The sequence below is a fragment of the Eptatretus burgeri genome, chromosome 7, assembly GCF_056783735.1.
Source record: "Eptatretus burgeri isolate ZD-2024b chromosome 7, Ebu_testis_v1, whole genome shotgun sequence".
NCBI classification, from domain to species: domain Eukaryota; kingdom Metazoa; phylum Chordata; class Myxini; order Myxiniformes; family Myxinidae; genus Eptatretus; species Eptatretus burgeri.
Genome location: NC_140967.1, coordinates 91,238,649 through 91,250,924, shown reverse-complemented (window position 1 = coordinate 91,250,924; position 12,276 = coordinate 91,238,649). Strand labels below are relative to the sequence as shown.

The 12,276-nt window shown below is 44.2% G+C and overlaps 1 long non-coding RNA gene across 2 annotated transcripts in view; it reads right to left on the bottom strand.

Annotated features, from left to right (window-relative positions):
* LOC147023786 (uncharacterized) overlaps nt 1–11,301 on the bottom strand; it is a 40,078-nt gene extending 28,777 nt beyond the window's left edge. The window contains exons 1-3 of one of the 2 annotated variants that reach the window (XR_015060368.1): nt 11,103–11,301; nt 10,525–10,650; nt 1,561–1,743 (exon numbers count right to left, since the gene is read on the bottom strand). This is a non-coding gene — a long non-coding RNA (uncharacterized LOC147023786). The remainder of the gene's footprint in view (nt 1–1,560; nt 1,744–10,524; nt 10,651–11,102) is intronic. The other variant, XR_015060369.1, reaches the window with a different exon arrangement.
* Between the last annotated feature and the right edge of the window lie 975 nt (nt 11,302–12,276).

The following is a 12,276-nucleotide window of genomic DNA, read 5'->3' as shown; positions in this document are numbered from 1 at the left end:
TAATACGACGTACGATAGCGTACTTTAGCGTTCTATTCACGTATACCAAACTTACCCATACCGTATTCGACGTGCGCCAGCGTTTTATACGCATTTTTCAGAGGTCGGCATACGCTGGCAAGATCGCCAAGGTGTGACTGCGATGTTGACACTTCCATTTCTGCAGCGGTTATGATTTGAATCGTTGTGCGGCAGCCTTTTAATAGGCTACGCCACGTGATCGTCGGCGATACGTGCAGCGCGCTATGCATAAGTTAGACTATCATTGGGCATAGGTTGTGAAGGCCGACAACAGGTTCAGCATTCGTTGGTATAAGTTATCTATAACACAACGAAACGTTTTGTGTCCGTTACTAATACGTTATGCATAAGACCAAGTCTTATGAATACGTCCGAATCTTTAAAAAAAAAACATCAAAAGTTCAACGTAAGCCAGCGTTTTACATACATTTTAATACGCTGCCATTGCTGGCTAAAATGTCAAGGTGTGACTGGGCCTGAAGTTTCATGTCGATTGATTAAGCAGTTCCAGAGAAAACATTATTTCATATTTTTCTTCAATCCAATATGGCAGCCCAGCCATGTAAACTATCAATTAATTCCTTTACAAATTTGTACACACATGGCTTGGGGAACATTTGTGTGGTTTCCCCTTGATTTGGCCAGCCGTTCTGGAGAAGATTTTTTTTATAGGTTTTTGGGTAAATTCAATATGGCTGCCAAACGATGTGACCGAAGACGTCATATGTGTGAACCTTTTTTTTTTCCAAATGGACAGAATGTCATACGTGTGAATTTTCACCTCGATCTGTTCAGCCACTTCAGAGAAGATTTTTTGAATGTTTTTTTTTTTTTTTTAAAGAATATGGCTGCCGAATCACATGACCGATAACGTCATCAATTTTTTTTTCTGTGAACCATTTTATCCCTAGATGACCCTCAAAAATTTTCATACTGATCAGATGTAGTGTTCTACATTTGCAATTATGATGTCATAAAAAATCACTCATTCCCCATGAGGAGTAACTGCTGTGTGCCAAGTTTCAATTTTTTTTTTCCTCGGTGCGGTTTCAGAGATACAGGGGTTCAAAGTTTTTCCCACATGGCTGCCACACCATGTGACCAATGACATCATAATCATGAGTAGTCGCACCTATTGTGAAAATTTCATCTCAATCCGACAAACGGTTGCGGAGAAAAACACGAACGTTCTGTGCGGACAAACAAACAAACAAACTGACCCAAGTGCAATACCCTCTCCTTCAGCGAGGGTAATTATTTGTTTGAAAGGTTACAAAATCTGTGTAATAGGTTTCACCTGTATGTAATCGGTGGTAAGATTTAAGCTCCCCCACTTATCTCTGGAGTTTTAAGGTTCAACTTACTTGGTCAAGCAACAAGGCAAACATGAAGACCAAGGAGCTTTTCAAAGAAGTCAGACATAAAGTGGTGGAGAAGCACCGTTCAGGAGAGGGTTATAAGCAGATTTCAAAATCACTCATTATCTGATTGGGTATACGTAGTGAAATCCATTATTAAGAGGTGGAAGACAGATCATACCAACCAGACTCGACCCAGATCAGGTCGCTGATCCAAACTCAGCAGCCAGGCAAACAGGAAACTGGTTCGGGATGTCATTGTAAATCCAACAATGACTTTGTAAGATCTGCAAGGCTCTTTGCCCGACATGTGGGTCAGTGTTCATCAATCAACAACATCCCGTTCCCTTCACAAAGCTGGCTTCTATGGACAGAGAACAAGAAAGAAACCATGACTGAAAAAGACACATCTAAAAGCTTTTATGGAGTTTGTCAAAAAGCATCTTAGTGACACTGCAGGCATGTGGAGAAAGGTTTTGTGATCAGACGAGGCAAAAATTGAACTTTTGGTCGAAATTCAAAGCGTTATGTCTGGCGTAATGCCAACACTGCACATCACCAAGTTAACAACATCCCTACTGTCAAGCATGATGGTGGCAGCATCATGTTATGGGGCTGCCTTTAATCAGCAGGGACTGGCAAGCTTGTCAAGATAGAAGGGACAAATGATGGTGCAAAGTCCAGGAGAATCCTTGATGAAAACCTGCTTGAGTCAGCCATTAATCTGAAACTGTGTAGGAGATTCACATTTAAGCAGGACAATGATCTGAAGCACAAAGTTAAAGCCACATTGGAGTGGCTGAATAAGAAGAAAATAATTGTTCTTGAGTGGCCCAAAGTCCAGACTTGAATCCAATTGAACATTTATAGTGACGCTTGAAGATTGAAGTCCATCGACGATCCCCTTCAAACTTGACAAAACAGGAGCAAGTTTTACGTGAAGAATGGGCAAAGATTTCACCATCTCATTGTACAAAGATGGTAGAGACCAACCCAAAAAGACTCATTGCCCTCATTGCTACAAAAGGTGCTTCTACCCAAGCACTGACAGAAGGGGCTGAATACTTATGCAACCAGTGAGTTTTGATCTGTACATGTTTTTTGTCGATATTCCATTCATACAGTGATCATTTGGATGAATGAACATTGTTCATGGAAAAAAAAGGTTCATTTGGAAAAATTGTTTCCACATCATTTTATATATATATATATATACAGTATATAACTCGGAGGATGGCTTGAAGGTACTGAAAGTCAGCTCCAAGCTGCATAGCCTGGTTATAAATCCTTACCCAGCTATAAACTGCCAAATTGGTGTTTCACATGCAGAACGATGCATCAATGTGTGTGCTATCCGTCGATGCACAATGAACACAAGGATAGCACACAATGTGTGCTATCCTTGTTCCATCTGCTTGCATTAGTTGGTCGACATCAAATATCCCACAGTGTCCTTCGCGAAGAGTGGTTGAGCTACAGCTAAGCACCATGAACAAATTACAAAATCCTGCCTTAACTACTGTTTTGAAGGCAATGGCAAACCGCCTTGCATAATCCTTGGCAAGAAACTTCTTCGGCAGTACTGACACTGCAACAGAGTATGGTACATCAGAATCAGACAGTTTTGTATTCACTGATATTCTGATTTTTACAGAGAATCGGTGTTCTACAGTAACATTCTGTATCTGAAATGTGAAGCTCAATTTGTGTTGATTTGTTTGTTTATACCAGTGGGCCCGTTGTTCCGATGGATCAAATTTTCATTGGTCTTCACAACCTTGTTGCATACCCAACTGCTGTACTGCTTAATAATTAGCTTGCCTTTCACCAAGCCCAGCCCCAGATGTGCTTCGGGCCAGCACGAGGATTTCTATGTTCGTTATTATATTATTGCCATGTGATACTGGTATTCTTATTATTGTTGTAAATATTGTCATGTCCAGAGGGTTAGCCTCTACCTGGACAGATGGCCAAACAGTTCTCCCTTGGAGGCTTACCGACAAGATTCTCAGAGATTATGGCACGCGCAGGAAAGAAACAGCTCGGCGCTTCACCAGGATAGTAGCACAGGACAGGGATTTTACTCTCGAACCCACAACAGATACACGGACAACAGCAACTTAAATAAATAATGATTTAATAAACAGAGAAATCAACAATCACAATGGAAACGAATCAAGACGTGAGGTAACCTAAATCCAATTTTGAGGCACCTCCACACAGACTTGAATGCAAACAAGGGGACAGAATTAAAACAAAGAAAAACCCCTCCTTTATTTGGGCATTTAGCTTCGGGTCCAGGAGATAGTCTCAGTGGCTTGAAGGTCACCAAACCACTTCGTCACTGCGCGGGAGGACGCGCCCAAAATGGTGCCGAGCCACTCTCTGGGCGGGGAACGTACGGGAGGTAATTTGTGAGGCGGAATTCAACGCCAGGGCTCACCAACCGCCATGCAGCCTCTTCGTCGATCTTCTGCTTTAAGAATAGCACAGTCTCTTCCCCCCCCGATGGCTCGACATGAGGTTTGGCGCTGGTCCCACACACGGGCAAACTCGCCTCAGCATGAACACAAGAATTGTGCAGTCTTCTTCATGCGTCGAAGGAAAGCCAGCCGTAATGCCTTGCTTTTTTGACCGCCGATCCTGCCTCTCTCACTTCTGTCCCGCTTCGAGCCTTCATCTCCGACTGTGTCTCTCTCCTCCTGCAGCATCTTTATTTTGAAGTCTTTTGGTCTTCGGATTTTTCTTGGGTCCTCGTGGACTTTTGGGTCATTTAAGTATTTGGGGTCCTCAAGGACTTTTGGTTCCTTTTGTGTCTTTTGGGTCCTTGCGACGGGAGATCCCAATTCTGTCTTTGGGGTCCTCGGGGACTTCTGGGTCCTTGGGGTATTTTGGGTCCTCAAGGAATTTTGGGTCCTCGGTGATTTATAGGCCTTCTGGGTCCTCGGGGACTTATGGGCCTTCTGGGTCCTCGGGGACTTATGGGCCCAAGCGACGGGAGGTCCCAATTCAATGTATGTCTTTGGGGTCCTCGGGGACTTTTGGGTCATCTTAGTCTTTTGGTTCTTCTGGATGTTTTGGGTCCTCGTTATGAACTTTTTGGATTTTCGGAGCTTCAAGGTCTTTTGGGACATCTGGGTCTTTTGGGTCTCAAGGGTCGAAAGGGTCTGAGCAGTCTCAAGAGTCAAAAGTTACATTCTAATCGTGCGTAATTCATGAATATACGTACATAATTAATACACAAAAAAGTGTGCCATATGCACAAACTGTAGGAGCAGTAAAGATGTTTCACGAACGTGATGTTAGCTGACTTCCAAACAGATGGAAGATGACCTCGGGCAAGTTAATGATCGGGTGAAGAGAGCAGAATGTTGGTGAAGTACAGCATGCCATCTTTTGATTAAATCCATCAGCAAAGCGACGGGCACCTTCGCCAGTTCAGTATTTAGCAGTGAAAAAATTCACTTTTAAAGCATAAACCGAAGTGTAAGCGATGATTCCATGAAGTAATTTACATGAATTTCATAATTACATCACGTGATAATAATGTGTGCCTGCTGGGCCAGATCTTTATTGTCATTTTGAAAAGTAACTCAGGACAAACATCCCTCGTCCCTTCGCCTCAAAAATCCCAACCCTAAAAAAAACAACCAATTAATGAAATTTTTTTTAAATAAATAAATAAATAAGCAAATCGCCGGGTGGGTAATTCCACCGTAACGGACGTAACATTCAGACAGAACTTATTGGCAGTTCTCAAAAATATTTCATGAAGAACAAGGTTATCGTACCAAATGTATTAGTTTATTTTGTGCAGTGAACACAAAGGTGCCAGGAAATGGTAATTATATGAGATTAAGAATTTTTGCCAGAGTGCTACGGTATGATGAATCTTCGTAACGCACGTAACCGTCAAAATACCCCCTTTCGCATGATGATCGTTTTGCTCACAAATTTCTGTGAAGTGTTCTACGACAAAAGACTAAATCTGGTATAGCAGCTTGGTATAGGTAAGTCATTGTATTTCCAGTATTTATTTGAGGAATTAATGATACCGAGTAGGCAGTACTATGGCAAATGTCATGTAACGGACGTAACAACTGAGCGTAATGGACGTAACATCTCTGGACGTTTATTAATAAACGTCCGGAGATGCTACCACAATGTATAGACACTGCTTGATGAATGATTGGCCAAAACAGGGGTGTAGACACATTTCAACTTGAATAAAAACCAGTTAAACTACTTTTTAGTGGGGAATTCATCATTTTTCAAGCTGGTCATCTGCCACGGTGTAACTGAGCAACTGATGAGCTACTACAGGCAAAACTTAGTCAATTTCAGAGAATATAAATAAATGGATTCATTGTTTTGTTAAACATTTATGTAAATGTTTAAATGCTGTAAATGAATAAATAAATGTAAATGTTTAAACAAATGCTGCCTTTACCAGCTGGATGATCTTAGAGGGTGGCTGCAGCACTAACCCTAACAGCCTGAGGAAAGGGCTGATCACTGCCTCTTGAAAAGAGCCAGGTCCAACACACTTGAAGAAATGATGCACCCTAAGCTGTGGGATTGCGCTCGGTTCCGTTTCGGCCCAGATGGTGTCCAATTCCTGCCGCACGATGTCGATGTCCGACGATGGAACATACAATATGGTCACACCTGGACAGCATTCTTGAGCGACCTTAGCGAACTGAGCGGCATCCTGGACAACTACTTGTCTTTGAAGGATCCGTCGCCACACTGCCCTCTTCACCGTTCCACCAACACCGTCGACTGGGCCTTTACCATGTGCTGTTCCAAAAAAAGACCAGCCAATGTCCGTAAGGGTGCCGGACATTTTTGTGGCCACAGCAGGAGGTTCAGGTTATACCGGTTTTGAATTGACTGCCGACGCCGTCGGAAAAGATATGTAGTTTTTCAATGGTCTCGTTCTCGTTTTGGTTTGCCGCTTCCAGGATTTTGCGATTGAATGCAGCAACAGCGTACTTGTCATCACTTACCACCACATACGACCGAACACCATCAGGCGTATTAAGCATCGCTGTGAAAAGTGTCACGCTGTCGTTTCGCCAGTGAGCAGCCAGGATTTCGTTTTGATGCTTCAAAGAGAAGTTTTCCGAAAAATCTTCTTGTAGCACAGCTTGTTTTCCGCCAAGGTGTTCCTTCAGGAGTTTTATCTAGTGCAACTGGCATTTGGCTATGAAGACGTGTCTCCTCATAACGGCGAGTTGTTTGAGGAGCTCTTCATTGGCCAACTTAATCGTTGAAGTAATTTCAACTTTCTTGTACTGATCATTCCATTGGAGATAGGAGCAGCTCAGCTCTTCACTAAGGTGGCTTTCCTGGAAGATGTTCTGAACTTTAGAATCGCAATCACTACACTGGGTACAGTCCCCGATATGGCATGACAGGTTGGATCCGCAGACCGTTCTTGCTATCAAGTCCTCACTGTTTGGCAGGAGTGGCACGCATTTTTGAATTCCTCTCACGAGAAGGTCGAAGTTCTCATGATAGGAACAACAGCACACATTCTGATCTTTCTCCGACACCGGTAGTACATTAACTGGTCGCAGCGATGCAAACTTTGGTTTTCCGATCTCCATTTCAGGATTCTCCAATCTGATTAACTTGCACGTATCCATCACATTCATGATCATAAGCTTTTTCTGTAGCTTTTGCTTTTGGCCATCAATCCGAACAGTTACCACGTCTATCCTACCGGGCATCTGTCTCGACACTTCATCACTTAGGTAAAATGAACGGACAGCTTCCTCAGTTGCTGGAGAAAACTGCCTCTGCTTCAACTTCGTCAGTCCACTTCCCACACCGAACTTCTCTGCCAGCTTTTTCACAACACAAAGTTTTTTTTCATGGGCTGGTTGGTAAAGCTTAACCGGCACGACCTACCGCTTTCCCAAAACTGGGCCAATCTGAAGGCTTGCGATGGACTACCAGATGTTGGCGATTGCAATGTTCTTTTCTCGTGCATTTTTTTGCATCCTATGCTTTGCTTTTGCCCTTTCTTCGCGATTTTTCTTGTTATCCCATTGGGCACAGTAGTGCTTATGATGTTCTGCGTTTTTTTTTCTTCTTTCGTCATGTTTCTTTTGCGCCGACATACGCTGTCCGCATCCTTTCCGCCGCCGAATTGGCCATCTGCAAGATTGTGTAAAATATTAAAATATGCGACATTAAAACACGAGACCTAAATGACGACATTGAAACACGAGACATATTATTAATTGAAAAGCTGTGGGAACACCAGTTCTTGCGCTGGTATGATGATTCAGGCCAGATTTAGGATTCGAATCTTACTGAACGCATGCCAGTACGTATGACAAGGGTAGTATAGCCTAGTAGACACCCAAAAAAGAAAAAAAAAATGAACACAACACTATGGGATTTGAACCCACAACCACGAGCGTGTTGTTAGGCCTAAGTCACATTTGCTCTACGGAGAGGATACGGTGGCCGTACGCCCTCTGAATTGACAGAAACGTGCGGCGGCCGCAGAGTTTCTGCGGTGGCCTCAGGGTGGCCCTATGCCGTTTGGCTATATTTTACAGGTCGTAAGGTCGCCGTGGAATTATAACGCGGAGTTATAACTTTTTTCATTTCTACGTTCGCCGCAGCAATTCGACAAGCCGGAAAAAAAAAACTGGTAAAAAAATAAATAAATTAACCCATTCGTTACCGTCCGTCTGGCCGCACGTTCGCCTTCGGGTCCCCTGCGGTCGCCTTGCGAGCACCTTGAGGCTACCTTGTGTCTGCCTTGAAAATTCTATGGCCGCCGCAGGGCGCCCTTAAGGTCACCGTGCGACATCAAATCAAAGACCATATGGCAACCCCACGTTTTCGGTCTCCACAATTTCTAAGACCTAAGTCACATTTGCTCTACGGCGAGCATACGGTGGCCGTACGCCCTCTGAATTGACAGAAACGTGCAGCGACATCCACCATAACCATGCTCTCGCGTAATATATTGTTACGAATTCTCGCCCGCCGGTGTGTAAACAGCCGCATTTAGCCGAATCTCGTCCGTACACCCACCGGACGGACAATTCAGTCGCGGCTTTCCGGAGCAACGCCGAAAACCAGCCACAGGTGTGTTCTTAACCACACCACAACCTTGTCCGCACTCTACCTGCGCTACAGGGTCAATCGCCGAACTGTCGATATACTTAATTATTCGCGCGGGTAGATTACCGAGAGATTGTACCTCAACGGGGCTGCTGGGACACGAGCCGCTTAATGCAGCTTGCTCCCTTTTGGGATAACCGAGCGGGGTGTTATCGCGACTCCCGTTGGACCCGATCGCTTTACCGGCTATTGAAAAACCAACTATATTCCGAGGGCAAGATGGCAGCTCAATTAAGGAAAAGACGCAACGAACGGGGTACATTTAAACAAGCACACGTATGCAGTCAGGTATTCATGCAAGAAAAGCACGTATTCAAGCATGCACATATGCAATTATACAGCCAACAAAAGCGAGGAATGCAAAACACGCATGCAGTTATTCAATGGATGGGGGTAGGGACAAGACGCGAGCAAGACCAAGCGCTACGACCATCTATTTATTATTTACAGTCACTTATCAACAGTTCTACTTAACGGACTCGGCGCCACAGCATTCATACAAAGAAACAAGGAAAAACTCCCTCAAAGACGAGGGGGTAGACTGGACCTCTCGGGGTCTTTATAAACCTGGAGCTTTGAGGACCGAAGGAGCTCCAAGAGGCCGAGCAGGTTACCTGGTCGCCCTGGAGACGACTCGATGGGTTCGGGTTTGGTGACCCTCGGTGGCCCTGCCCGCACTCCGCCGGACTCCACTCGCGCCTTCGACGGTGACCCGGCTGGCGACTCCTCTCTGGCTCCACAAATTTCTGCAGCTCCTTCCTCTTGCGGGACTCGAACCCGCAACCTTTCAATTGTCGCTTCCTCTGGAAGTCCAATGCGCTATCCGTTGCGCGCGCCTCCACCCAACTGTCTTTCTTCGCTTCCACCACTCAACAACCCGCAGCCCCGAGAGACTGACTGACCGACCCGACTCTTGACTCATCTCACTCGACTCTCTCTACGCTGCGTTCAGCGCTCGCTTTTATTTCCATCCCGCCTCACCCCTCCCTTCGCGGCGCGCGGGGGAAGAATTTGTTGCCGTGGCACTGGGGACATTTACCGCCCAAAATCAGGCCCCCACCTTACATCAACTTTGACCCCTGGCTCGATCTGCCCCTCCCCCGTCCTGGAGCACAGGAAAGCAAGGAAAGGGGGGAGGGGAAATCCCAGGCGTCAGTTCTGTTTACCAGTTTGCCGTTGCTTGTGGAGATGTCGGCAGTTTTGGAGAAGTTGGTTGTGGTTGTTGCGGCTGGCGCGGTGGTGAAGGTGGTTGGTGGTTGGCGTTGTGGAGAAGGTGGTTGGTGGTTGGCGTGGTGGAGAAGGTGGTTGGTCCAAAATAACGATAGTAAAAGAAAAAGGGCTCCCTCAAAGATCACAGCCCGGGTGACACAAATAATCCCATTAGACAACGGTGGGGAAATCTATCTGAACACAGACTTATCGGCATAACTGATCTAAGGACCTATATGGTGCTCTGCGAATTTCCACAGCCGTAACAATATTAAGTAACTTCTTCTTGAAGCTCTGGCTTTGTTTATTTCCAAAGGTATATTTTTTTGGGAATATTGTTTACTTCCAAAGAAGCTATGTCTTTGTTTATTTACACCTTTTTGGCACCATTTGGTCTATGGGTGGGTCTGGCATCAGAAGACAGCCACTCCAATTCTCAATAACTGGAGTGGGGGAAATACAGACAGGGAATCCACTTCGTAACGGACGTAACCCTTTGGCATGTTACGTCCGTTACGGTAATTTTAGCCCCGATAAAGGGTATAATTCTTATTGGTCTATGTTACTGTATTAGCCGTACAATTAACCAAGAAAAACATAAATGGGAAGTTTGGAATATCTTGAGCCATGAAGAAAAAAAAAAAGGACAATTTTACAATTTTCGTAACAGACGTAACATCAGCCTATTAGGATTTCGTTCCGCATAAAGAAAACTTACGAGTAGAATTCAGTCAGAACTAACAGTTCATGGTGAATCTTCAACATATGCTATATGTCCATCACTAACCTTTTTGGCCACGAAGTCTTCAACTCGGATGTCGTTGGATATAAAATTGGGAAAATTGATGTACTTCTGATCGACGTTGAGGCACAAACAAAATGGCGTCCAAATCACGTGACAGCAGGTCGGCAGCTGATATTGCAAAAATTCAATTATTTCAATTCATAATCCGTCATATGGTATACAAGGTTTAATGAAAAATGTACTTTCAAAAAATAACCACCAGGTAACTTTTCCCATGGAATTACCCGGGTTCCCTGACCCCCCCCCCTCCCCGCTCGGGTACAATCCCGTCAGGGGCCTATTAGGCCTCCAGCCATTGGTTCTCCCTCTTCGTGTGATGTAGGTTGACGGCAGCTCTGCTAAAGTCGGCTCTACATTACTTGAAAAAAAAGAGAAGATATCTGTTCCAGGCTTCCAGCGGCGATCTCGTCGCTATTTCCTCAGGCAGACCGACACTTCCTTCCCGCCAAAACTTCATTTTCGCATTAAAAAAAAAATTACAACCTCCAAAAATATAAATCAACTAATTGTGGAAAACCGAGTGAATTAACTAAATGTTGAATAAAGAAACTACCAAATACCTTCAATAAAGAGCCGTGAGAGAAGTTTAATATTGTTAAGAGGCCGTGAATGGCCGCCACGCGCCATCCAACCGTCACACGGTTTTCCTTTCAGCGGGTCACGTGACGTGTCTTCCGTTCTCTTCACCCTTCACTCTCCCCTTCATTCTCGCTCCTCTCCCCTCACCATTGAAGGATCAAACGTCGACTCCTCAGGGAAGAATAGTCACGACAGAGTAAGGAAAAAAATTAAAACAAAATTATAATAATAATAAAATAAATGTCGGAAAGTCTCCAGAGCACGAACGGAAACACGCTCACAGACGCCATGACACGACCAAGACAAGCCCACAAATGCTGAGGAAGAAGGGGTTTGATATGGAAGAGGTAGGGGGGCACAGATCAATGTCGACAACGTGCTTGTGAATGAGAGAGAACCCCTCTAATTGCGTAACAAGTGTCGTGATCGAAATCGCCACTCCCGTCTGTGTACGTAATTTGTGAATTAAACCATCGCTGAGACTTGCAGCTTTTACATCGCAATTTCATCCGTTCTCTCTCGAAGAGAAAACAAACGACGACGTCTCACACCGAGGGAATAAAAATGAGAGGAAAAAATAGATAAAGGAAAATAAGATTTAAATCTGAAGAAGAGCTGCAAGTGTTCGCGATAGGCTGGAAGAGCCGTTTTTTTAATTATCGCGAGAAGCTTTTTGTGAGAGAAGAATGACGCGTCGTTGCCATAGCAACAAACGTTTTTTTTTATTTTTCTTTCAGAATGACTGAAAGATTGTTGTTTTGGAATGACGATGAAAAATTATTTTTTTGTAAGAGCAAAACATTCATCGAAGAGATTATATTGTCGCTTGAAATGAAAAATACCGTTAATTTTTCTTTGTGGAACAAACAACGTTGGTTGCTGTGAAAAAAAAAACGTTTGTTTCTATTGTGATGTCACAATAGTGACACGCACTCACTCCGAGGAACAGCTTCTTGTCGGCGTTGACAATTCATGGAGAGGGATTATTCTGTTCATCGTCTCCTGGGACATCGCACGGGTGAGTTTTCAAAGGAATTATCATAATTTTCTTATCTATTGTTGACAGAATTTTAGCTCAGATGCTGATTGTTAATCTTACGGGGATGTCACTCACCGCACGTTTCTAATGCGTTCATGTTCTGCTTTTATTTTACC